The 27,767-nt window shown below is 45.2% G+C and overlaps 1 long non-coding RNA gene across 1 annotated transcript; it reads left to right on the top strand.

The window, feature by feature from the left end:
* Window positions 1-800: 800 nt before the first annotated feature.
* LOC148141994 (uncharacterized) lies at window positions 801-21,411 on the top strand. The gene is made up of 3 exons (XR_015752282.1): window positions 801-1,205; window positions 3,226-3,354; window positions 21,296-21,411. It is a non-coding gene; the product is annotated as an uncharacterized LOC148141994 (long non-coding RNA).
* Window positions 21,412-27,767: the final 6,356 nt, after the last annotated feature.

The raw sequence follows: 27,767 nt of genomic DNA, 5'->3' as shown, positions 1-27,767 counted from the left end.
AGGTCAAATGCTTTCTCTGTAATGCCTTTGTTAACCATTATTGTTAGTGTTGCCCATTTTGCCTGAGTTTGCACATGATTACGAACCACTGAATATTTTTGTTCACCCTGTATCCATGTCTCCCTGGTGTCTAAATCTCTTTTATCTCTGTGTCACAAATCCATCTACCGTATTGCAGCAACGTTGTCCATTCAAAAAAAAACATAATATACTCTCTTCCACAATGTCCTGTCACAAATCTATTTGCTGATGTACAATTTTAGTTAAACTCTGTCCCATCCTGTTCCTTTCTGCTTGTCTTCAGCCACATTCCCATGCTGTTCCATTGCTTCACCTTTTCCCTTTGGATTTGGAAAGCTCCTTTCACCTGCATCCTCTCTGTCAGTTTAATGCCCTGTCCATAAACCTAACGACATGATTGGCCAGGACACTGGTCCCAGCACAGTTCCAGGGGAACCATCCTAATAGATTTTTAAATCAGGTCTGGGATGTGTGAGTCTCTGGCTGACCAGCCTTTCTTGCCCAGTCCTAGAAGCCCTTGAACTGAGTAGCTTGCTTGGCCATTTCAGAGGGTAATCGAGAGGCAAACACTTTGCTGTGGGGATGTCGTGCAGACCACGTGAGGATGGGCAGATGTCCTTCTCGAAAGGACAAGTGTTTGGATTTGTTGTATATCAGCAATGGTTTCATACTTATTTGTGGATTGTTAATTATTATTTTTAAAATTATTGATTTCAAATGTCTCCTTTTCAGATGGCGGGATTCAATCCTGCCTCCCCTGAACATGAGCTGAGGTTTTGGATACATTCTCTCGCAATAATACCACTCGGCCATCACTTCGCCTGCTCACTGGGTGCTCATCCCTGAGCACTGATACCAGGGCATCATGAAGCTAAACCCATTCTTCCGACACAATTGTGTGATCCTGACACCTTCCAGCAATCTGGGACTATTACTTAATATCGCTCCATTTTCCAGACCTCTGTGGAACTCAGTGCCATCCTCCATGTGTAACCCTCACTGCATCTGTTTTATTTCCCATTCTGTCTATTTCTCTGTCTCCTGTAGTTACTCAGGAAAGTCCTGACTCAATAGCCTTCCCAGCTGCTGGGTGGATCGTCCATCACCACATGGAACGCAGTTGGTCTGCCAGAGAGAGACAAAGGGAAAGGAGATCTGGATCCTTCAATAAATCCTGTAGTGAAGTAAGGTCACCCACAGTGCACAGAGCAAAGAACAATGAGAGGGCTCCAAACATCTGTTAACACAACATGACATAGATACAGTGCTGGAGGGGGAGCACAGTACACACACACAGACTCCAGGCTCAATCACCACCCCAATGTAAGTTCTGTTATATTAAAACTCACTACTCTGCAACAGTGTATCTATGGCATGTCTTGTGGTCCAGTGTCTTCAATAATATTTAATTCCTAGAACAGATCCTATCGCTGTAACCTCCTCCCTTCCCGATACTCCCTCCACATACTTGAAATGCACTGCATTCCAGACTACCAGCCCTATCGCTGTAACTTGCTTCAGTGTCTACAACATGCCTTACCTCGGTAGTCTGCTCCTCCAATAAGGTAAAAACAAGGACTACAGATGCTGGAAACCAGAGTCTAGATTAGAGTGGTGCTGGAAAAGCTCAGCAGGTCAGGCAGCATCCCAGGAACAGGAAAATTGACGTTTCCTTTATCAGGAACAGATGCCGGGAGCCAGCAGAGTGGGGAGATAAATGAGAGGGGAGTGGGGATGGGGAGAAAGTAGCATAGAGCACAATAGGTGAATGGGGTGGGGAAGAAGGTGATAGGTCAGAGTGGAGGATGGAGAAAGGTAGCAAAGAGTACAATGGGTGAATGGGGGTGGGGATGGGGGTGCTAGGTCAGAGAGGAGGGTGGAATGGATAGGTGGAAAGGGAGATAGGTCATGAGTGTGGTGCTGAGCTGGAAGGCTGGAGGGGGGTGAGATGGGGGAAGGGGAAATGAGGAAACTGGTGAAGACCACATTGATGCCCTGGGGTTGAAGTGTTCCGAGCCGGAAGGTGAGGCGTTCTTCCTCCAGGCGTTGGGCGGTAAGGAAGTGGTGGTGGAGGAAGCACAGGAGCTGCATGTCCTCGGCAGAGTGGGAGGGGGAGTTGAAATGTTGGGCCATAGGGCGGTGGGGTTGATTGGTGCGGGTGTACCAGAGATGTTCCCTAAAGTGCTCCGCTAGGAGGTGTCCAGTCTCCCCAATGTAGAGGAGGCGATGGAGCCTGTAACTGGAGTGGGTGTGGTGTTAGGGGGAATGGGGATGGAGTCATGAGCAGGGGCGGTGTTCCCCTCAGGGTTCTGGGGGCGGGGATGGTGACGGTGGGACCTGGGGGGGGTGTCAGCAGAATGCAGGTGAGTAGCGTTGATGTGGGTGGAAGTGGTGGCAAACACGGCAGTGGGGGAGCGTGGAAATCACTGAGTGTGTGACATCAGCGATGATGTGAGGGGTGGAAGTGATGTCAGAGATGGAAATGTGTTGCTGGAAAAGCGCAGCAGGTCAGGCAGCATCTAGGGAACAGGAGAATCGACGTTTCGGGCATTAGCCCTTCTTCAGGAAGTGATGTCACTTGTGTATGAGGAATTGTGAGGCATTTACTTTATTTTAACCAATAATTTCCTGTCACCAATCTGTTTGACAATGTCATATTTCAATTAAACTCAGTCCCTTACTGTTTCTTTCTTTTGGTCTTCATTCACATCTCCATGGTGTTCCAATATTTCAACCTTTCTCTTTGGACTTGGGAATTTCCATTCACCTCAGACCTGTCCCCCTCCTCATCTGTGTCCATTTATAGCACACTGCATAATCTGGTACCAGAGGAGCCTATCCCAATAAAATAACTCAGTCTTCTCTGAGTACTGGTAGCAGTGCTCACTGGTCAGAACCACTTCTGATAATACCATTGTGTGATCCTGATACATTCCTGCATTCTGCTGATATCACTGTCTCTCTCCATGTGGTATCCCTCACTGTGTGGGTCTAATTGCTGCCTCTGTCAGTGTCTCTCGCTCTTCCAGCTATTCCAGATCCTGAGCCAACAGCATTCTCCACTCCAGAGGGAAGCAACTGCACAGGTCATGGATGGAGACTGGGAATTTCCAGATCTCTGTGGGACTCAGTGCCATTCTCCATGTGTAACCTTCATTGCATCAATGTAATTTTTCATTCTGTCTACTTCTCTGACTCCTGTAGGTATTCCTGATGTCCCTGACTCAACAGAATTCCCAATTCCTGTCTCGTCCATCACCACATTGAAGACAGTTGGTCAGCCAGAGAGAGATTGAGAATGAGATCTGGAGCCTTCAGTAAATCCTGCAGCCGGTAAGATCACTCACAGTAAACAGCACAGGGAGGAGTTCGTGGACTTTAATTCAGACCCTGAGGGCATGATGTAGGAACAATGCTGGGCAAGGAACATGAGAAAATTCTCAGGCTTCATTATCACCATCTTGTCTGTAAATTCATCTGTTCCACAGAACCCTCCCTATGTCTGTCAGTTTCTCCATTGTCTGTTTCATAGATACCACTTCCCCTATCTCTATCATCCTCTACAATCCTGCTTATCCCTGTAAGCTCCTCATATATCAGTAAAACTCTCCAAGTTTCTGCCTTTGCCTTTAATCCCGGGTTCTGTCACATCTCTCCTTAACTGTGAAAAACAACTTGTCAGTTCCTTTAGCCATCCCTGTCAGTGTAGCCCTTTCCAGACCTGAAAAACTTCCCTGTCTTTGTGACTTTTTTGAACTCCTATTACCTTCATGATCTCTGTAACCTTCCAGTCACGACAACAAAAAAGTTCTGTATCTTCGTAACTCCACCAGCTGTTAGACTCCTCCTTGTCTCTGGACACAAAGCAGAGTGACTCTGCTTCTCTCATAAATTGGTTTCTACATTTCTAATGATGACTATGAACTCTTCCTGTCTCTAAAACGCACTCAGTCTCTGTAAACTCTGCTGGTCCCGCTTCATGTAATTTCCTTCAGAAACTGCAAACCTCTATGCCTTTAATCTCCTCCAGATGCAACCACGCAGTTTATTTCTATAACCCCCACGAGTCATAGAGTCATAGAGATGTACAATATGGAAACAACCCGTCCACGCCGACCAGATATCCCAACCCAATCTAGTCCCACCTGCCAACACCCGGCCCATATCCCTCCAAACCCTTCCTATTCATATACCCATCCAAATGCCTCTTAAATGTTGCAATTGTACCAGCCTCCGCCACCTCCTCTGGCAGCTCACTCCATACACGTACCATTCTCTGTGTGAAAAAGTTGCCCCTTAGGTCTCTTTTATATCTTTCTCCTCTCACCCTAAATCTATGCCCTCTAGTTCTGCACTCCCCAACCCCAGGGAAAAGAGTTTGTCTATTTATCCTATCATCCATTTATCCATACCCCTCATAATTTTGTAAACCACTGTAAGGTCACCCCTCAGCCTCCAAAACTCCAGGGAAAACAGCTCCAACCTGTTCAGCCTCTCCCACTGGCTCAAACACTCCAACCCAGGCAAAATCCTTGTAAATCTTTTCTGAACCCTTTCAAGTTTCACAACATCTTTCCAATAGCAAGGAGACCAGAATTGCACAAAATACTCCAACAGTGGCCTAACCAATGTCCTGTGCAGCCGCAACATGACATCCCAACTCCTGTACTCAATACTCTGACCAATAAAGGAAAGCATACAAAATCCCTTCTTCACTATCCTATCTACCTGTGACTCCACTGCCAAAGAGCTATGAACCTGCACTCCAAGGTCTCTTTGTTCAGCAACACTCCCGTGCATCTTACCATTACGTCTAAGTCCTGCTAAGATTTGCTTTCCCAAAATGCAACACCTTGTATTTATCTGAATTAAACTCAATCTGCCACTTAGCCCATTGGCCCATCTGGTCCAGATCTGAGGAAACCGTCTTCGCTGTCCACTGCACCTCCAATTTTGGTGTCATCTGCAAACTTACTAACTGTACCTCTTATGCTCGCATCCAAATCATTTATGTAATTGACAAAATGTAGAGGACCCAGCACCAATCCTTGTGGCACTCCACTGGTTACAGGTCTCCAATCTGAAAAACAACCCTCCACCACCACTCTTTTACCTTTGAGCCAGTTCTGTATCCAAATGGCTAGTTTTCCCTGTAATCCATGAGATCTAACCTTGCTAATCAGTCTCCCATAGGGAAACCTTGTTGAATGCCTTACTGAAATCCATACAGATCACATCTATCACTCTGCCCTCATCAATCGTCTTTGTTACTTTGTTACTTCTTGATTTCCCACGCACAAAGCAATGTTGACTATCCCTAATCAGTCCTTGCCTTTCCAAATACATGTACATCCTGTCCCTCAGGATTCCCTCCAACAACTTGCCCACCGCCGAGGTCAGGCTCACCGGTCTATAGTTCCCTGACTTGTCTTTACCGCCCGTCTTAAAGAGTGGCACCACTTTTGCCAACCTCCAGTCTTCCGGCATGTCACCTGTGACTATCGATGATACAAATATCTCAGCAAGAGGCCCAGCAATCACTTCTCTAGCTTCTCACAGAGTTCTCGAGTACACCTGACCAGGTCCTGGGGATTTATCCACCTTTAAGCATTTCAAGATATCCGGCACTTCCTCCTCTGTATATCTGGACTTTTTGAAAGATGTCATCATCGATTTCCCTACAGTTTATATCTTCGATATCCTTTTCCACAGTAAATACTGATGCAAATATTCATTTAGTAGCTCCCCCATTTTCTGTTGCTCCACACAAAGGCCGCCTTGCTGATCTTTGTGGGGCCCTATTCTCTCCCCAGTTACCCTTTTGTCCTTAGTATATTTGTAAAAACCCTTTGCATTCTCCTTAATTCTATTTGCCAAAGCTATGTCATGTCCCCTTTTTGTCCTCACTGGGCGGTCCCGCAGGAATATCCTCTGTCAGTCCTGCTGGGATGTTTCACCCAGTCAGAACCAGCAGCTCTCCTCCTCTCTCAGCTCCCCTTCTGTCCTTCCTGCAGCATCTGTCCCCTGGAACATTGAGCTGCCGGTCCCCTCCCTCCCTCTGCTGTTGTTCTGTAATACCTGTGAATTTTCAGTCCCATGTTCCCATCCATGCCATGCGCTCATCTGCCTTAACTGTCAGGCCTTTTACATCAAAGTCAGTGCAGTTGTATTGATCGGTTTTCCCTCATTGCCTGCTCTGCTCTTGCCTGCCTTATCGATTGAAATGACTCTTTGAAATTCAGTCCCAACTTCAAACTTCAGTCTCTAGCCTGAGACAATCCCCCTCACTGTGGACAACACCCTCACCCTTCATGTCATCTGTAAACCTTCTGCTGTCACATCCAACTCATTAATGTACATAATAAACAGCGATGGTTCCTGCACAGATCCCTGTGGTACATCCGCTGGTGAAAGGCTCCTCATCACCGAAACAACCTTCCACCAGTTTTGGATCCAATTTGCCAACTTGCCTTGGATCCTAGTGGCTCTTCCCTTTTGGACCAGCTTTCCATGTGGGACCTTGTCAAAGGCAGTACTGAACCCAATGGAACCCACATCATCTGCACTGCCCTCATCAAGATTTTTCAATCATAATTTCAAAGAAAACTCAGCTGAATTCATCAGACAGGATCTTCCTTTGCCAAATCCATGCTGAATATCCCTAATTGCTTCCTGCCTTTCCAGTTATTGATTCAAACTGTCCCTCAGAGTTGTTCCCAATAATTTCCCTCCCCCCGCTGTCAGACTGTCTGCTCTGTAATTAGCTGGCCTATCCTTTGGGTCCAGTGACCACAACTGTCTTCGTTTTAACATTGTTATGGAAAAAGATCAGACAGATTGACAGATTAAGGTGTGAAACTGGAGCAGGGCCAGATTTGGGGACATGAGGCAGGATTGAGCAGAGGTGAATTGGGTGAATTAAAAATCACACAACACCAAGTTATAGTCCAACAGGTTTATTTCAAAGCACTAGCTTTCAAAGCGCAGGTGATCAGCCTAAAAGATGAAAGGCTTAGACAAAATGTGTTTGATATTACATTCCATGACACTGCTATCATGTTGCTATAAATTCTGAGCCTTAAGATTGTGCTCCACAACCACCTGATGAAGTAGCGCTCCGAAACCTAGTGCCTCCAAATAAACCTGCTGGACTGGAAGCTGGGGTTGTGTGATTTTTAACTTTGCCCATCCCAGCCACCATCGGCTCCTCCACATTATGACTATCATCGATTGGGCAAGACTGTTTGAAGAAAAATGAATGACTGGAAAACGGGATGCTTCTAAAAGTGTGATCTCAAGAATCCAGGGCCAGTATGTCCCTGTTAGAGTGAAGGGAAAATCTGGCAGGTTCAGGGATCCCTGGCTGATGAGGGATATTGTGGCTCTGTTCAGGAAAAAGCAAACAGCATACATACAGTTTCAGCTATTCATATCTTCTTCCAGTCCTAAGGACATGATCAATCTCAGGTCCCTGCAGCACTCCTGATCTGTAGATCTCACTGCAATGCCTGTGACTATCTGATCCAGTTCCGAAAAGACTCACTATCAGTGTAACATCCTCCCTTGCCTTTCACCCATCCTGTCAATGTCAGGTCTTCCATTCTGTCCCTCATCTACTCATCTCCATAACCTTCTCCATCTCTTACACCCCTATCTGTGTAAATGTCACCTTCCCCTACAAACTTTCCCACTTTGACCAAACTGCAGGAGTTACTAATGCTCCCTTATCTGTGAAACTGTCTCCAACCAAAATGGATGTCCTTATCTCCTGTTAAAATTGTAAGACACCACACCCTCTTTATCTAAAAAACCTGCAGAACCTAAGCCTTTCAATAACTATAAACATCTTCAGTCACGATTACCCTCCACATGTCTGTTTGTTCTTCTAATCTATAAAACCGTCTAGATTTCTGTAATCTGCTCCATTCACATAAAACACCCCTGTCTGTGCAAACCACCCCATCCTATCAACATCCTTATGCCTGTAACTGCTGCATCCCTCCCCACCTCCTCATCTCCATGAACTCCTGTAGACCCTACAGCTCTCCACATTTCTGTAACACCCTGTGGCTCTCTGGTCCTCCCTCCCTGTGAAACCACCTCCAGTCCCCACACCCCTCCCAGTCTGGGTCGTTTGCTCTAGGTCAGACCATTGCTGTGTCTGTTACCTCCTGACAATCCTAGCAACCATTCCTATTTGTGTCTCTTAATTCCGATCCCATCTCTCCAGCTTTCTGAAACCTCTTTGTGCCATTGTGAGCCTCCTTATTTAGAATATAGAGCGGTACAGCACAGAGCAGGCCCTTCGGCCCTCGATGTTGCACTGACCCTTTATCCTACTCTCAGATTAAACTAAACTAAAGGCCCCACATTTTACTATCATCCAAGTGCCTATCTAAGTGTTGCTTATGTAACTAATGTATTGGTCTCCACTACAAATATTGGCGGTCCATTCCATGCATCTGCCACTCTGTGTGTAAAAAAAAAAAACCCTCTCACATCTCCCGTTAAACATTCTCCAATCACCTTCCATTTATGTTCCCTCGTTATAGCCATTTTTGCAATGGGAGAAGTATCTGGTTATCCTCTCTATCGAGGCCTCAAATCATCTCGTTCACTTCTATCAAGTCACTCCTCATCCTTTTTCATTCCAATGAGAAAAGCCCAAATGCTCTCAACCTACCTTCATTAGACCTCCACTCCTGATAAATCTACTCTGCACCCTCTCTAAAGCTTCCACATCTTTCTGATAATGAGGCAGCCAGAACTGAACACAATATACCAAATGTTCTCTAACCAGATAGAGCTGCAGCATAACTTCATGGAACTTAAACTCAATCCCGCTGCTAATGAAAGCCAACACAACAAACACCTTCTGAACAAGGCAATCAACTTGAGTGATAGCATTGAGGGATCTATGGACGTGGACTTCAAGATTCTTCTGTTCCTCTACACTGTCAAGAATCCTGCCTTTCACCCTGTAAAGCTTGTCTGTGGAATCCTGCAATCTTAAACCCTCCCTATCTTGGTAACTTCCTGTGATCCCTACAACTCTCGCAAACAGTGAAACCTCTTCATGTCCCGACAATCCTCCTTCGCTCTGTAACCTCCTTTATTAGCATCTGCCCTCAAAAGTCCTGAAGCCTCCTTTTTTTTACCACAGCAGTATTCCTAATATCTGCAATACCGTCTCACCCTGATCTCATTCACTGTCTCTGCAACCCCATCACCCTCTAGTCCCCTCTGGGGAATATTGCAGAGTAAAGGAATGGTTGTAGAGTCCGGGTCATGTTACAGAAGTAAGAAGGGCTTCAGAATCTGGAGGATGGTACAAATGTATGAAGGGACGTGGATCCTGAGGAGGCTAGAGGGAGCAGGATTCATAGAACCTACAGGATGGGACCGAGAGTGGTTTGTGGAACCTGAAGGATATTACAATTTAAATGACTGACTCTTTTTGATTGGACTATTTATGCAGATATTTATCATGATGGCTGTGCACAGCTTCAGATTGCCAGGCTGGGAGATGTGAGCTCAGATGTGAATCTATTTGCCCATTCTGTCTGTGTGCCTGACACTGACCTGGTGCTGCTCAGGTAGAAAGCACTCTCCGTGTATATTTACGTGACTGACCAGAGCTCACCACATCCAAGCCTTTGTTTGGAATGTTCTTTATTTTTTTCATTATTTTCAAGTGACAATTCCGCAAGATGCCGTAATTGGGGAGTTTCCATTTTGAGAGAATGAAACCTTTACCATTGGAAATTGGGAAGCCTTCCAAAATGAGATAACGGCAGTCCAGAGACAGTATCCAGCATTCCTGTTAGGGTGAAAGGAAAGGCCGGTAAGGTGTAGGGAATGCTGGATGATTAGAAAATTTGAGGTTTTATTTCAGAAAAAGACGTAAGCATATGTCAGATACAGGATTAGTGGTGCTGGAAGAGCACAGCACTTCAGGCAGCATCCGAGGACAGGCAAAATCCGAGGACAGGCAAAATCGCCTGTACTCGGATTTTGCCTGTCCTCGGATGCTGCCTGAACTGCTGTGCTCTTCCAGCACCACTAATCCAGAATCTGGTTTCCAGCATCTGCAGTCATTGTTTTTACCTATATGTCAGATACAGACAGGAGGTCTCCCGACATATTTGTTCCTCAGTCTGCCACAGGTTATTCAGGGTCTGTACACTCGTATCAAATTGATGACCCATTCTTATTTCACAGTTCCACTAACACAGTGGCCAATCCCATAAGAATGTCCTCTCTAAGTATTGCTGTGATGGTTCATGCACTCAAAACCCACCACCACGTGTCCTTCCTCTCTTGCCAACCCTTCCATGCTTCCTGTGGTCTCTCTACCTTGAAACAATGATTTGTTGGTCCTATCCCTCCCTCAGCAGTGTTTCTGTAATGATTTGATTAGATTAGTTTACTTACAGTGTGGAAACAGGCCCTTTGGTCCAAAAAGTCTACACTGACTCTCCGAAGAGCAACCCACCAAGACCCATTCCCCTACATTTACATCTTCACCAAACATGACGGGCAACTTAGCATAGCCAATTCACCTAAGCTGCACATCTTTGTGACTGTGGGAGGAAACCAGAGCACCCAGAGGAAACCCACGCAGACACGGGGAGAATGTGCATATTCCACACAGATAGTAGCACAATGATAACTATAATCTCCAAGTCCCATATACCCATCCATCCCCGTGTTCATCTTCCTTAGCTGTCAGGCCCCTTGCATTGAAATAAATGCAGGTTAATCATCAGTTTTTCCCTATTCCCTGCTATGTTCTTGCCTGCCTTGTCTGTTGGAATTGCTCTCTTTAACTTGTGTAACAGTCTCAATCTTCTTTCTGTCTTTATGACAGTTTAAGGTCCACTAGTTTATACACTCTCAAGCCGCTTCTCTAATTTGCCCCACCAGAATGTTGGTCCACATCCCACCCCCAGGTCAGGTCCATTCCCCACCCTGTCTCCCTGTGCTAACCCCTTCAGGGATCTATGGCATTGTCCACCAAGGTCCCTGTATTCCTCAGCACTCCACAAGGACCTAACATTCATTATGTCTGTCTGTCGCTTATCATTCCTCCCACAGGGTATTATCTCACTTCGATCACTCTAAACCCTGCTCAAATTATCATCTGAAAGACATTGAACTGTAGACTGAGATCAACCGTCGCACTGTGGACAGAACCTCACCTTTCATGTCATTTGCGAGCCTACTAATGGTTCATTCTGCTTTCACATCCGAGTTGTTAATGCCCATTATAAACAGCAATGGTTCCTGCACAGATCCCTGTGGTACACCCACTGGTGAAGGAATTTCAAACACGAAGCAGTCTGTCCACCAATTGTGGATCCAATTTACCAACTTGCCTTGGAACCCAATGGCTTTTTACTTTTGGATCAGCCTTCCATGTGTGAACTTGTCAAAGGCCTTATTCAATTCCATGTAACATCTGCATTGCCCTCATCAATACGTTTAGACACCATTTCAAAACACTCCACTGACTTTCTCAGACAGTATCCTCCTCTTCCAAATCCGTGAGGATTGAGCCGAGATGATCTTTACCGTTGTAAGTGTTGATTTGTCCTCAGAATTGTTTCCAATAATGTCCCTCCCCCTGCTGTCAGACTATCTGCTCTGTAATTACCTGGCCTATCCCTGCTGCTCCTGAACAAAGGAACCACATTAGTGATCCTCCAGTCATTCGGCACTTCATCTGTGACCAGAAAACTATTAAATATATCCACCAGGGCCCCAGCAACCTCCTCCCTTACCTCCCATAGCAGCCTGGGATACATTTTATTGGGCACTGGGGATTTCTCCAGCTTTATGCCTATGAAAACATTTAATACCTCCTCCGTATTGATCTTAACATGTTCTCGAACCTCACCATCCCAACTAAAATCCCTGGCTCCTGTGTGAATACAGATGAGAATTATTCATTGAAGACCTCACCTACATGCACAGATTGTCTCTTTTATTTCTAACAGGCCTCATTACTTCCTCAGTAATCCTCTTATTCTAAACATATTGATAAGATACCTTGTGACTTTTCCTTAATAGTATCTGACAAGGATATTTTATGGTCATTGTGTGTCCCTCATTTCTAAGGATATCCTTGCAGTCCATACACTTTTGAATGGCTTCACTTGGTTTTATTGCACTGTGTTTTCTTTTTAAAACTCACGATGTCGCTTGATCAGTATTCACTGGATATGCTGCCTTTACTATTCCCTGCTCAGGAACACACTGGCCCTGAATTCTCACTGTATCACTTTAACATACTCGCACTTTCCAAATATGGACAAACTGCAGATAGTCTTCCCAGTATATGTTTGCCAGATCCTCTCGAAGAAAGAGATACTGATAGGAGACTCAGTTGTGAGGGGGACAGACAGGAAACTGTGTGCCCGCAGAAGAGACCCCAGGTGGTGTGCTGCCTCCTGGGAACCAGGGTCAAGGATGTCTCTGAGCGGTTACTGAACATTCTGAAGGGGAGGATGAATAGCCAGAGGTCATTGTGCACATCGGTTCACATGACAGAGGTAGACAATGGGATGGGGTCCTGTGAAATGAGTATCAGGAGTTAGGTACGAAGTTAAAAAGCAGGACCTCAAGGGAAGTGATCTCCAGATTGCTCTCAGTGCCACCTGCCCCAGTGAGGATAGAAATAGAAAGATAGGCCAGATACATGTGTGGCTGAGGAGCTGATGGGGGTGGGGTTAAGGTTTGGATCACTGAGATCTCTTTTGGGGTAGAGGTGACCTATACAAGATGATGGGTTTGACTTGAACCAGAGGGACACCAGTATCCCAGCGGGGAGATTTGTTAGTGTTATTCGGGGAGGGTTTAAAAAGGTTTGGCAGGGACTCTCAATAAGGGAGGGCCTATCGACCAGTCAGCGGAAAAATGCATCAGCCATCGAGAACAAGTTTGCTATTCAGGATATCCAAGGGCACAGCCAAGGTAGGGAAAAGACTTTTGGTTTAACATGCATTTATTTCAATGCACGAGGCCTGACTGGTAAGGAAGACGAGCTCAGAGCGTGGATTTGCTCTGGGGACTGGGATATTATAACCATAACAGAAACATGGCTGAGAGAAGGGCAGGACTGGCAGCTCAGTGTTCCAGGATACAGATGCTTCAGGCGTGGCAGAAGGACAATTAAGTGAGGAGGGGGAGCTGCCCTTTTGATAAGGGATGGCAGAACAACAGCGCTTCGAGAGGATACTCTTTAAGAGTCATCAAATGAGGCCATATGTTTAGACGTTAGAAACAAAAAGGGAGTGTGCACTCTGTTCTGACAGTCTTCAAGATTCCCAAATAGCCAGCGGATGTGAGAGGAACAGATGTGTAGAGAGATTGCAGGTACCTAATGAAATAATAATGTAGTATTGGTTGGAGATGTTAACTTCCCCTGGATGGACTGGGCCACCCACAGACTAAAAGGCCCATACGGAATTCAATTTGTCAAATGTGTCCAAGAAGTTTTCTGAAATCAAGATGTAACTCGAACAAGGCCTAACTCTACTCAGGTGGGTGCAACACCGGACCTCCCCTCAGACAACGTGGTCAGGCAAGTCACTGAATAATCAATCAGAGAACACTTTGGGTCCAGTGACCACAACTGTCTTAGTTTTAACATAGTTATGGAAAAAGATCAAACAGGTCCACAGAATAAGGTGTGAAACTGGAGCAGGGCCAATTTTGGGGCTATTTGGCAGAATCGAGCAGAGGTTGATCGGGTGAATTAAAAAATCGCACAACACCAGGTTATAGTCCAACAGGTTTATTTCGAAGCACCAGCTTTCGAAGCGCAGGTGATCATCCTAAAAGTGAAAGGCAGAAACTAAATGTGTTTGATATTACGTTCCATGACACTGCAATCCTGTTGCTATAAATTCTGTGCCGTACGACTGTGCTCCACAACCACCTGATGAAGAAGCAGTGCTCTGAAGCCTAGTGCCTCCAAATAAACCTGCTGGACTGGAACCTGGTGTTGTGTGATTTTTAACATTGTCCACCCCAGTCCAACAACGTCTCCTCTACATTATGATTACCATCGATTGGGTGAGTCTGTTTGAAGGAAAAGGAATGACTGACAAATGGGAGGCTTTTAAAAGGGTGATCTCAAGAATCCTGGGCCAGTGTGTTCCAGTGAAGGGAGAATCTGGCAGGTTCAGAGATCCCTGGCTGCTGAGGGATATTGAGGCTCTGTTCAGGAAAAAGAAAACAGTATACATAGAGTTTAAGCTATTCGTATCTTCTTCCAGTCCTAAAGATATCATCAATCTGTGGAGACCTTGCAATCCTCTCAGGTCCCTGCAGCACTCCTGATCTGTAGATCTCACTGCAATGACTGTGACTATCTGATCCAGTTCCAAAAAGACTCACTATCTGTGTAACATCCTCCCTTGCCTATCACCCATCCTGTCAATGTCAGGTCTTCCAGTCTGTTCATCATCCACCCATACATTGACTTTAAGTTATTTGTATCTTTTTCCAGACCGAAAGATACAATCAATTTTTTAGACCGTACAATCCTCTCAGGTCCGTGCAGCATCCCTGATCTGTAGAACTCACTCCAATGCCTGTGACTATCTGATCCACTTCCGAAAAAGACTCACTATATGTGTAACATCCTCCCACCCTGTCAATGCAAGCTGTTCCAGTCTCTCCATCCATCTACTCATCTCCAGAACCATCTCCAGCTCTTACACCCCTATCTGTGGAAACGTCACCCTCCCCTACAACCCTTCCCACTTTGACCAAACTGGAGGAGGTTACTAATGCTCCCTCATCCGTGAAACTGTCTCTAACCAAAATTGCTGTGCTTTCCTCCTGGTAAAATTATCTAACTCCACATCCTCTATATCTAAATAACCTGCAGAACCTTAGCCTTTCTATAACTATAAACATCTTTAGTCGCGACTGCTATCCACATAGCTGTGTGTTCTTCTAATCTATAAAACCGTCTTGATTTCCACAATCTGCTCCATTCACCTAAAACACTCCTGTCTGTGTGAAACATCCCATCCTACCAACATCCTTTTCTGTGTAAACTGCTCCATCTTTCCCAACCTCCCCATCTCCATGAACTCCTGCAGGCCCTATAGCTCTGTAACCTCTTGTGGCTCTATGGTCCTCCCTCCCTGTGAAGTTACCTCCAGTCCCCACAGCACCCCCAGTCTGGGTTGTCTGTTCCAGATCAGACCATTGCTGTCTGTGTTACCTCTGACAATCCGAGCACACCTTCCTATTTGTGTCTCTTCATTCAGATCCCATCCTCTGCAGCTTTCTGAAACCTCTTTGTGCCATTGTAACCCTCCCTATTTAGATCGGAGAACAGTACAGCACAGCGAAAGGCCCTTTGGCCCTCAATGTTGTGCCGATCATTTATCCTACTGACCCTACATTTTACTATCAGCCATTTGCTTGTCTAAGAGTTCACTAAATGTCCCTAATGTATCTGACTCTACTACCACTGTTGGCAGTGCATTGTACGCACCTGCTACACTGTGTGTAAAGAACCCACCCCTGATATCTCCTGTAAAATCTTCCTCTGATCACCTTCACTTTATGTCCCCTTCTTATTTCCATTTTTGCAATGAGAAAAGTATGTGGCTATCCTCTCTATCTAAGCCTCAAATCATCTCGTTCACCTCCAGTAAGTCATCTCTTGTCCCTTTTCATTCCAAAAAGAAAAGCCCTAACTCCCTCAACCTTTCTCCATAAGATCTCCCCTCCAGTCCAGGCAGCATCTGGTAAATCTCCTCTACACCCTCTCTATAGCTTCTACATCTTTCTGATGATGAGGCAACCAGAACTGAACGCAATATACCAAGTGTTGTCTAACCACACTTGTCTTGATAGAGCTGCAGCATAACCTCATCGCTCTTAAACTCAATCCCTCTGCTAATGAAAGCCAACACACCACATGCATTCTGAATAAGGCTAACCACTTGAGTAGCAGCTTTGAGGGATCAATGGATGTGGACCCCAAGATTCTTCTGTTCCTCCACACTGTCAAAAATACTGCCTTTCTCCCTGTAAAGGTTGTCCGCGGAATTCCTCAATCTTAAACCCACCCTATCTTGGTAACTTCCTCCAATCCCTCCAACATCATAAACTGGGAAACCTCTTAAAGTCCCGATAATCCCCCTTACCTCTGTAACCTCCTTGATTAGCATAAACCTTCAAAATTACTGAAACCTCTTTTTGCCACAGCAACATTCCTGATATCTGCATAACTCTCTAGAATGGCTATGCACCCTTCAGGTTCCCAGGCCGGGAGATGGGAGTTCAGATGTGAATCTATTTGCCCATTCTGTCTGTATGCCTGATACTGACCTGGTGCTGCTCTGGTAGAAAGCACTCTCCGTGCATTTGGTAACCTCCAGATCTATGTAACTGATCAGAGCTCGCCTTATCGAAGCCTTTCTTTGGAAAGTTCTTTGTTTTGTCATTATTTTCCAGCAAACATTTCATGAGATGCAGGAACTGGGAAGTTTCCATTTTGAGAGAATGACACCTTTATCACTGGAAATTGGAATGCCTTCTAAAATGAGAACAGCAGTTTGGAGGCAGGAGACATATTCCTTTGAGGGTGAAAGGCTAGGCCAGTAGGTGTACGGAATGCTGGATGAGGAGAGAAATTGAGGTTTAAGTTAAGAGAGAAGTGAACATATCTCAGGAGAGAGTGTGAATCCTTAGGAGAATATAAAGGCAGCAGGCGTATACTAAAGCTGAAGATCAGGAGGACGAAAGGGGGACATGAGATAGCTTTGGCAAATAGGATTAAGGAGAATCCAAAGGGTTTTTATAAAAATATAAAGGACAAATGGTAACTAGGGCCCCTTGAAGATCAGCAAGGCAGCCTGCACGTGGATCTGCAGGAGATTGGGAGATATTAAACAAGTGTTTTACATCAGTATTTATTGTGGGGAGGACATGGAAGATATAGAATGTAGGGAAATAGATGGTGTCAACTTGCAAAATGTCCATATTACAGAGGAGGAGGTGCTGGATGTCTTGAAATGCATAAAGATGGATAAACTCTCAGGACCTTATCAGGTCATAGAGATGTACAATATGAAAAAAGATCCTTCAGTCCAACCCATCCACGCCGACCAGATATCCCAACCCAATCTAGTACCACCTGAGTCTCCACCACTTCCGCTGGCAGCTCATTCCATACACGTACTACCCTCTGTGTGAAAAAGTTGCCCCTCAGGTCTCTTTCATATCTTTCCCCCGCACCCTAAATCTATGCCCTCTAGTTCTGTACTCCCCGACACCAGGGAAAAGACTTTGTATATTTATCCCATACGGGCCCCTCATAATTTTGTAAACCTCCATAAGGTCTCCCCTCAGCCTCCGATGCTCCAGGTAAAACAGCCCCAGCCTGTTCAGCCGCTCCCTAGAGCTCAAATCCTCCAACCCTGGCAACATCCTTGTAAAGCTTTTCTGAGCCCTTTCAAATTTCACAACATCTTTCGGTTAGGAAGGAGACCAGAATTGCAAGCAATATTCCAACAGTGGCCTAACCAATGTCTTGTACAGTCGCAACATGACCTCCCAACTCCTGTACTCAATACGCTGACCAATAAAGGAAAGCATACCAAACGCTTCCTCACTATCCTATCTACCTGCAACTCCACTTTCGAGGAGCTATTAACCTGCACTCCAAGGACTCTTTGTTCTGCAACACTCCTTCGGACCTTACCAGGGCCTGATCAGGTGTACCCTCGAACTCTGTGGGAAGCTAGTGAAGTGATTGCTGGGCCCCGTGCTGAAATATTTGTATCATCGATTGTCCCAGGTGAGGTGCCAGAAGACTGGAGGTTGGCTAACGTGGTGCCACTATTTAAGCAAGGTGGTAAGAAGAAGCCAGGGAACTACAGACCGGTTCGCCTGACGTCAGTGGTGGGCACGTTAAAGGAGGGAATCATGAGGGACAGGATTTGCATGTGTTTAGAAAGTCAGTGTCTAATTATGGATAGTCAGCATTGCTTTATGCATGGGAAATCATGTCTCAAGAAATTGAATTGAGGTTTTTGAAAAAATAACAAAAAGGATTGATGAGGGCAGAGCAGTCAATGTGAGCGGTATGGAATTCAATAAGGTGTTCGCAAAGTTTCCACATGTGAAATTGGTGAGCAAGGTTAAATCTCATGGAATACAAGGAAAACCAGCCATTTGGATACAGAACTCGCCCGAAGGTAGAAGACAGAGGGTGGTGGTGGAAGGTTGTTTTTCAGACTGGAGACCTGTGACCAGTGGAGCGCTACAAGGATCAGTGCTGGATCCACTATTTTTGTTATTTATATAAATTTTTTGGATGTGAACATACGAGGTGTAATTAGTAAGTTTATAGATGACACCAAAATTGGAGGTGTTGTGGATAGCAAAGAATGTTACCTCAGATTACAACGGGATCTGTATCCGATGGGCCAATGGGCTGAGGTGTGGCAGATGGAGTTTAATTTAGATAAATGTGAGGTGCTGCATTTTGGGAAAGAAAATCTCAGCAGGACTTACTCACTTAATGGTATGTTCCTAGAGAGTGTTGCTGAACAAAGAAACTTTGGAATGCAGATTCATAGCTCCTTGAAAATAGAGTCGCAGGTAGATAGGATAGTGAAGAAGGTGTTTGGTATGTTTGCTTTTACTGATCAGAGCATTGACTAGAGGAGTTGGGAGGTCATGTTCTGGCTGTACAGGACATTGGATAAGTGACTTTTGGAATATTGCGTGCAATACTTGTCTCCTTCCTATCGGAAGGATTTTTTGTAAATTTAATGGTTTCAGAAAAGATTTGCAAGGATGTTGCTAGGATTGGAAGATTTGTGCTTTAGGGAGAGGTTAAATGGGCTGGGGTATTTGAGGCTGATGGGTGACCATACAGAGATTTATAAACTCATTACATTATTTTTTTTTACATTACATTACAGTGTGGAAACAGGCCCTTCGGCCCACCAAGTCCACACCGACCCGCCGAAGCGCAACCCACCCATACCCCTACATTTACCCCTTACCTAACACTACGGGCAATTCAGCATGGCCAATTCACCTGACCTGCACATCTTTGGACTGTGGCAGGAAACCGGAGCACCCGGAGGAAACCCACGGAGACGAGGGGAGAACGTGCAAACTCCACACAGTCAGTCGCCTGAGGCGGGAATTGAACCCGGGTCTCAGGTGCTGTGAGGCAGCAGTGCTAACCACTGTGCCACCGTGCCGCCCACTGTGCCACCGTGCCGCCCACCGTGCCACCGTGCCGCCCACAAGAGAAGCATGGATAGGTTTAACAGACAAGGTCTTTTCTCTGAGGTAGTGGAGCCCAGAACCGGACAGCCTAGCTTCAGGGTGAGAGGGGAAAGATATAAAAGGAACCTAAGGGACAATGTTTTCAGGCAGAGGGTGATGTGTGTATGGAATGAACTGCTAGAGGAAGTGGTGGAGACTGGTACAATGACTGCATTTAAAAGGCATCTGGATGGGTATACGAACAGGAAGGGTTGAGAGGGATTAGGGCCAAGTGTTGGCAAATAAGACGAGATTATTTTAGGATATATGGGTGGCATGAACGAGTTGGACACCGAAGGCCCTGATTCTGTGCTGTACACCTCCATGACTGAATGTTTTCCACTGTCCATTTCCAGCCATACACTTCACTATTTCCCCTGTTTATCTTGGTCAGTTTTCCTCTCAAATACATGTAAATGGCTTTGGTTGTGATTGCAGGGTGTGCTTTATGGTCACTTTAAAAATCCATCAGCCCTTTGAATTCCACTACACGACAATTTCCCCGCGGATATCTCAGTGTGACATTACTCCTTCACTCAGCTTCATCACCCAATGGTCGATCTGAGATAATCATATCCCTGGCCATTTACTCAATGTGTTATTTAAAGAAACACTGACAAAAACATTCGGAGAGGAGTTCGGAGAATATCATTTTTGACAAACATTGAAGTCTCCCAAAATTATCACAGTGCCTTTGCATTACACAGGAATTCATTGGAATGTGTAACAGTGTTGAGCAATGAAATATTGTCAGGCCGCCTCAAAACTGTTCTCCTCCTTGTGTTTTTGACACATGTTACCCAGATTCTGCATTCAGGCTGATTCAGCTGCATCATCTGATGTCAAAGTCTTTCTCTGTAATGCCTTTGTTACCCATTACTGTCAGGGTTACCCATCCTGCACTCCCTGAGACCCCTCAAGGATGTGTACAATTCAATATTTATGTTCCACCTTTTGTTTCTCCTATAACCACACCTTTCTGGTGACCGAATATTATTTATCTCGGTGTCACAAGTCTATTACCTTATGGCAGGTACTTTGTCCATTCCAAAGAAAGAACATTGTAATTGATTTTTTCCCACAATTTCCTGTCACAGCCTAATTCCCTGATGTACAGTTATAGTTAAACTCTGTCCCTTCCTGTTCATTTCTGCTTGTCTTCAGTCACAACCCCATGCTGTTCCGATGCTTCACCATTTCTATTTGGATTTGGAAAGTTCCTTTCACCTGAACCTTGTCCCTGCATCCTCTCTGTCAGTTTAAAGTCCTGTCCATAAACCTACTGACACGATTGGCCAGGACACTGCTCCCAGCACGGTTGTTTTTAATTCCATCGTGGGATGTTGCTGTCTCTTTCTGGCCAGCATTTCATGCCCACCCCATGAGCTGCCCTTGAGCTGAGTTGCTTGCCAGGTAACTTCAGGGGACAGTTGAGAGTAAATCTCGTTACTTTGCGTCTGGAGTCACATGTAGGCCAGACCTGCTGTCGATAACCGATTTCCTTCCTTAAAGGATATTAATCAGTTAGATTGGTGTAGTTGACATCGGCATTAAATTCTGGATGAACAGTCGGGTGAGAATAACCTGAGGTTATCACCTGTCCCACTCGTAGTTCACCCATCACTGAGTACTGATCCCCGTGCACCATGAATCGAAACCCTTTCACCATGACTGTTGTTTGATCCTGACACCTTCATGCACTTTGGTGATATCACTCATTATCTCTCCATGTGGTATCCCTCACTGTGTGGTTCTAATTGCTGCCTCTGTCAGCTCCTCTCACTCTTGCAGCTGGTCTGAGATCCTGATCCAAAATAATCCTCTGATCAGCAATAGCACAGACCAGGGACAGAGACTGGGATTTTCGTGATCTCTGCGGGACTCAGTGCTACTCTAGATGAGTTATCCTCACTGCATCAGTCTAATTTTCCATTCTGTCTATTTCTGTCTCATGCAGGTAATCAGGATGTTGCTAACTCCTCTCTCATCCATCACCTCATTGAAGATGCTTGGTCAGCCAGAGAGAGATGGAGAGGGAGGTCTGGAGCCTTCAGTAAATCCTGCAGCCGGTAAGATCACTCACAGTAAACAGCACAGGGAGGAGTTTGTGGCCTTCTGTATTCAGACCCGGAAGACAGGACATAGACACAGAACTGGGCAAGGAACAGCAACATTCTAGGCTTCATTCACATCATCTTGTCAGGGCCCTGCATTCACCTTTGCTGTACTGGTCCTCACAGAGACAGCACAGAAGCCCCAAGCATCAATCCTGGCCCATGTTGGACTAGTGATCTCTGTAATATCCTCCAGTCCCGATAATCCTTCCTCTGTTTGGAAGCTCTTCTAGTCCACATAATGCTCTCTGTTTCTGTCAGGTTCTCCAATCCCTAACACCCTAATCCAGAAACTTCTCCAGTGGATACTAAATTCCTTCATCCCTGTAAACCTCACAGTCCTGTCTGTCCCTGTAAGCCCCTCATAACAAAACCACTCTGTATGTCTATGTATTTGCCTTTAACCTCTCCATCCGTCCCTATCTGGGTAAACTTCTCCAGCTCCTACAACCCATCCTTTTCTGTGAAAAAAATCGTAACTTCCTTATCGTTCTCCAAACCTTCAATCTTAATCTACATAAACTTCACCCTGTCTCCACCAACCCGCCTGACCACAGGAACCTCTTCCAATTTGTGCAACCCTCCCCATCTGTGTTACTGTCTCCAACCCCGTAACCTGGCATTCTCCATTGCCTTCCGATCTATGGAGCCTTCCTGAACCTAGAAGCCTTCTTATATCTGTGAACGTGTTCAGTCGCTATAACCTTCCATATCTCTGTTATACACACAAAACTCTTCTCTCTGAAACACCACCTGTCTGTGCCTCACAGTCTGCCTGCCTCTCCCTATATCCATCCCTATCCCTATCTCCAGAAGCTAATCCAGCTCCATCTATCCGTATAAATTCCTCCAATCCCCAAACTCCTTTGTCCCACTGACATTCTTGACCAGATGTAACTTTGTTTAACTCTAACATCCTCCAGCCCCTGTAAGCCTCACTATCTCTGTAACCTGTACCATCTGTTCAACCTCACACTACTGAGGAATGACTCCCTGCATTCGACATAAGGCAGATGGAATGACAGAGAGCAGATATGATGGAACTGTCATTCTGGCAATGTAAAAACAGAATGATAATCGCTGGGAAGGAAATATTGAAGGTTTGTTGGGATCGAGGCAGGCTTGGCAAAAAGCCACCAAGGAGTGAAGAAAGGATGAGCTTAATGCTTTAATGAAATTGCGACGTGGAACTGAAATCCAAAATTTGGAGGCTATTGGATGGAGCTGGGAATAAACAAGCAGCAACAATCATTGGCCGGAATTCTTTTATAGGGACCAACCAGTGGTGGGAATGCAAATGTGGTTACAGTCAGAACACTGAATATACTTACAGCAAGGGTAGTACAGCAACTGTGTGTGACAGTGGTCTCCATCCACACTAGATAACTAATAAGTGTCAGTGCTGTATTAGATAGCATCCTGGATTGTGTACTAGATTGTTTACGATAACATCATTGAACAGGCAGAGAATAGAGGGATATGGACCATGTCGGGGCAGGTGGCATGTGTTGAGAATATCATCATGGTCGGCACAGCCATGGTGGGCCGAAGGGCCTATTGCTGTGCTGTACTTTCTAATTTCCTACTTCCCAGCATGTACTTGATCAAAGCTCTTCCGAATCTTGAATCTTACATTCAATTTTTCTGTCATGTTTTCTAAACATCAGTTGGGTGCAAACTCAATCTAATCCACCTCTTATTGGAAAATTCATCCATTTCCAGGATCAGCCAAGCGACCCTTCTCTGACCTGCCTCCAATAGAAGAATATCATTCCTTCGGGCACTCACACTGTTCATAGTATTCTGGGTGTGGTCTGACTTGTACCTTGCATAGTTTTAGCAAGACCTTCCTATTTTTAGACTCCATTCCCTTTCTAATAAGTGGCAGCATTTGATTTGCCTTCTCTATGACCTGCTGACCCTGTAAGTTACCTTTTTCAGATTGATAAACAAGAACTCGTACAACCCTTTCTGCTGTCAGTCTGAAACCAAACAATGTTTGCCTGACAGTAAGTGAGGAGCATGCTGAAATGAGTGAGAAAGGACCTATCAATAAAAAATAACTGGACCCTTAGAAACACATTTTATAAAGAAGAATGTGTTTTTGAGCCTGTTGGATTTTAAATGTTGGTGTGAATATGAATGGCAGAATAGATAAGGGTGTGGTGGGTGATGGTATGGGGGAAATGTGCTATTTGAATTTACAGAAGCCTTTATGCAAGTTTCAGTAAGGGCTTAAGAATAACTAGGAAGAGAATAGGGCCCCTTCAATATCAATAAGGTCGCCTATGTGTTGAACCAGAAGAGATGAGTGAGATCTTAAACAAAAAAAAATCTTGTCTGAATTTACTATGTAGAAAGACATGGAAGATCAGGAGCTTGGGGAAATAAATAGTGATGTCTTGGAAAGAATCCTCAACAGAGAAGGGAAAGTACTGGAATCTTAAAACAAATAAAGATAGATCAATCCTCAGTAGCTCATTAGGTTTATCCTCGAATATTATGGGAAGCTGGGGAAGAGATTGCCGTGTCTCTAACAGAGATATGTATATTATCAACAGACACAGTGAGTTACAGGAAGACTGGAGGGTGGCTAATGCTGTTCCATCACTTAAGGGCTGCAGGGAAAAGCCAGGAGTGAGCCCAGTCATGGGGAAGTTGTTGGTGGAGATTCTGAGAGAAAGGAGCTACGCATATTTGGAAAGGTAAGGGCTGATTACAGATGGTCAGCATGGATTTGTGAGTGGGAAACCGTATTTCACAAACTGGATTGACTCTTCGAGGAGGTGGCCAAGAGATAGATGAAGGCAGAAAGTCAACGTTGTCCACATGGACTTCAGCAAAGCATTTGACAAGGTTCCAACGTGTAGAACATCTAGTCAAGAGGAAGAAGGAAGCTTACATAAGGTTAAGGACGCAAGGATCATTAGACTTCTATAGGGTTATATGGGAGCGGCACAATGCCTGAGTAGTTAGCACGGCTGCCTTATAGCACCCGGGACCCGATTTCAATTCCAGCCCCGGGCGACTGTCCGTGTGGAGTTTGTACATTCTCCCCGTGTTTGCGTGGGGTTCCCCCAGGGGCTCCAGTTTCCACCCACAGCCCAAATCAGCCATACTAAATTATCCATAGTGTTCAGGGATGTGTAGTATTGACACGTTAGTTAAGGTACATGGAGAGAAATAGGGTCGGGGAATGGTTTTGGGTGGGATGTTCATCAGAGGGTCGGTATAGCGTTGTTGGGACAAATGGCCTGTTTCCACACTCTGGGGACTCTGAAGGTAGCCAGGAAGGAACTGAAGAATGGACTTAGGACTGCCCGAAGGGGGCATGAAAAAGCTTTGTTGGGAAGGATTAAAGAAAACCGTAAGGCATTCTCCACTTATGTGAGAAACAAGAGGATGGCCAGAGTGGGGGTAGGGCCGGTCAGGGATAGTGGAGGGAACTTGTGCCTGGAGTCACAGGAGGTAGGGGAGTTCCTTAATGTATACTGTGCTTCAGGATTCACTACTGAGAGGGGCCTTGTCATTTGTGAGGACAGCATGAAAAGGACTGATATATGTGAACAGGTTGATGTTAAGAAGGAGGATGTGCTGTATATTTTCTAAACATAAGGATAGGTATATACCAGATAGGATGTACCCAACGTTACTGCAGTAATCAAGGGAAGGGACTGCTGTGCCTTTGGCGATGACCTTTGCACCCTCACTGTCCACCGGAGTCATACCAGATGATTGGAGGGTGTCAAATGTTACTCCCTTGTTCAAGAAAGGGAGTAAGGATAATCCTGGGAATTACAAACATCATGTTCTTATGTCTGTGGTGTGCAGATTATTGGAGAGGACTATGAGAGACAGGATTTATGACTCCTTGGAAAACCATAGTTTGGTTACAGATAGTCAGCATGGCTTTGGTAGGGCCAGATCGTGCCTCACAAATCTTATTGAATCCTTTGAGAATGTGATAAAACACATTTATGGCTCATTCAGAAATTACAGAGGCATGGGATACAGGAAAGATGTCTGTCTGGATACAGAATTCCTGGCTCATAGAAGACAGAGAGGAATAATAGATGGGAAGCATTCAGCCTGGAGCTCGGTGACCAGTGGTATTCTGCAGGGACCGGTTCCAGGACCTCTGCTTTTTGTGATTTTTTTTTTAAATGACTTGGATGTGGGTGTGGAAGAGTGGGTTAGTAATTTTGCCAATGACATGGAGGTTGGTGGAGTGGTGGATAGTGTGGAGGTCTGTTGTTGGTTGCAGCCGGATTTTGACAGGATGCAGAGCTGGACTGAGAAGTGGTAGATGGAGTTCAATCTGGAAAATTGTGAAATGATTCATTGGGGGAAGATCAAAGTTGAATGGGTTAAATGCAGAATATTTGGTTGTGTTGTGGAACAGAGGGATCTTGGGTTCCACGTCTATCGATCCCTCAAAGTTGCCACCCAAGCTTACAGGGTTGTTAAGAAGGAATATGTTGTGTTGGCTTTCATTAGCTGGGGGTTTGAGTTTTAAAGCTGTGAGGTTATGCTGCAGATCGATAGAGCCCTGGTTAGACCCCACTTGGAATATTGTGTTCAGTTCTGGTCCCCTCATTACAGGAAGGCAGTGGAAGCTTTAGGGAGGTTAAGTTGGAGATTTACCAGGATGCTGCCTGTGCTGGAGGGCATGTCTTATGAAGAAAGTTTGAGGGAGGTAAGGCTTTTCTCATTGGAGTGAAGAAGGGTGAGGGGCGACTTGGTAGAGGTGAACAACATGATGTGAGACACAGAGAGAGTGAATAGTGAGACACTTCTTTATACCATAGCATAAATGGCTATTATGAGCAGGCATAATTTTAAGGTGATTGGTGGATGGTTAAGGAGAGATAGGCTCTTTACAAAAAAGCTGTTAGATGGGTGGAATGCACTGCCAGCAGTGGTAGGAGAGTCAGATACATTCGGGACATTTAATACACTCTTGGATAGACACATGGATGGCAGTAAAATGAAGGATATGTAGGTTAGTTTGATCTTACCGTCGGATAAAGTTTGGCATGGCATCATGGCTTAGGGGTCTTGTGCTGTACTGTTCTGTGTTCTACGTCCCGTATGGTAAACTGAGTAATAAGCTCAGGTCAATCTAAAAGGATATGGCATTCAGGAGGAGCTAGTCAACTAGATACAAAATTGGCTTGATGGTTGGAGGCAGAAGGCGGTGGCAGACATGTTTTTCTGACTGGAGATATGGGACCAGCGGTGCAGTGGCTGCAGAGTTGTTGTAATGTGGATAAATGGTATGGATGGGAGTACTGGTTTCCTGGTAAGTTTTTTTGGGTGGTACTGAAATTGGTGGTAAAGTGGACAGTGAAGGAGGTTATCTGATTCAACAGGATGAACAGTACTGCTGGGATAGTGGGTGAAGAATAGCAGATGGAGTTTAATTAGATAAATGTGAAGTGTTCCATTTTGGTGAAACAAATCAGGGTGGGACTTGTACAGTTAATGCTCGGACCCTGGGTAGTGTTGTCAGTCAGAGACCCAGGGATGCAGGTAGACAGTTCTTTGAAAGTGGTGTCACAGGTAGACAGGCTGGTGAAGCAGGCCTTTGGTATGGTTACCTTGACTGGGCAGAGCATTGAGAGTAGGAGTTGGGATGTCATGTTGTGGCTGTACAAGACATTGGTGAGGCCACTATAAAAGCATTGTTGATCAGTCTGAAGAACTCCTCTCGTTCACTTACCTCCTTGAGGGAAGGACATCTGAAATTCTAACCTGGTCTGGCTGACATGTGCATCCAGTCCACAGCAATATGGCTGCCTCTTAACTGCCCTCTGGACAATTAACTGTGGGGCAAAGTATGCTGGTCTAATCAATGACAACTTCATCCCATGAATAAATATGTATATGCTCCTCACTACCTCTGCAAACACCTCCAGCTGCAGCAATCCATACTGGCTTTGTAACACCGTTCAGGCCCTGACCACTCTCTGTAACACTCTCACCACCTTCAGCAACTTCATTTCTCCCTGTTCCTGTAGTGTCATTAGCTCCTGACAATGATTCCCCTTCCCACTGCTCTCCTCATGTTAGCAGCCCCTTTGCAATACCTTTAACACTTACTGGTTAAACTCTCTCTGATTTCAGGATTTTAAATACTTTGTAGTGATCTTGTAAGCCTCATAATCTAATATGATCCATTTTGTCCTCAGTGAGTGAATGGTGTGAATTTCTTGCTGAGGATTTTCTGTTTCAATAGGATGTCCTTTTGTTGAGTGTTTTTTACACTGTTCCTTCAAATGTTTTCCACTGTTCATTTACAGACACATGTTTCAG

The sequence above is a fragment of the Chiloscyllium plagiosum genome, unplaced genomic scaffold (genome assembly GCF_037043375.1).
Source record: "Chiloscyllium plagiosum isolate Xiang-an unplaced genomic scaffold, Cpla_swu_hap1 HiC_scaffold_31, whole genome shotgun sequence".
NCBI classification, from domain to species: domain Eukaryota; kingdom Metazoa; phylum Chordata; class Chondrichthyes; order Orectolobiformes; family Hemiscylliidae; genus Chiloscyllium; species Chiloscyllium plagiosum.
The sequence above is the reverse complement of the archived record's forward strand: the minus strand, read 5'-3'. Positions and strand labels throughout refer to the sequence as shown.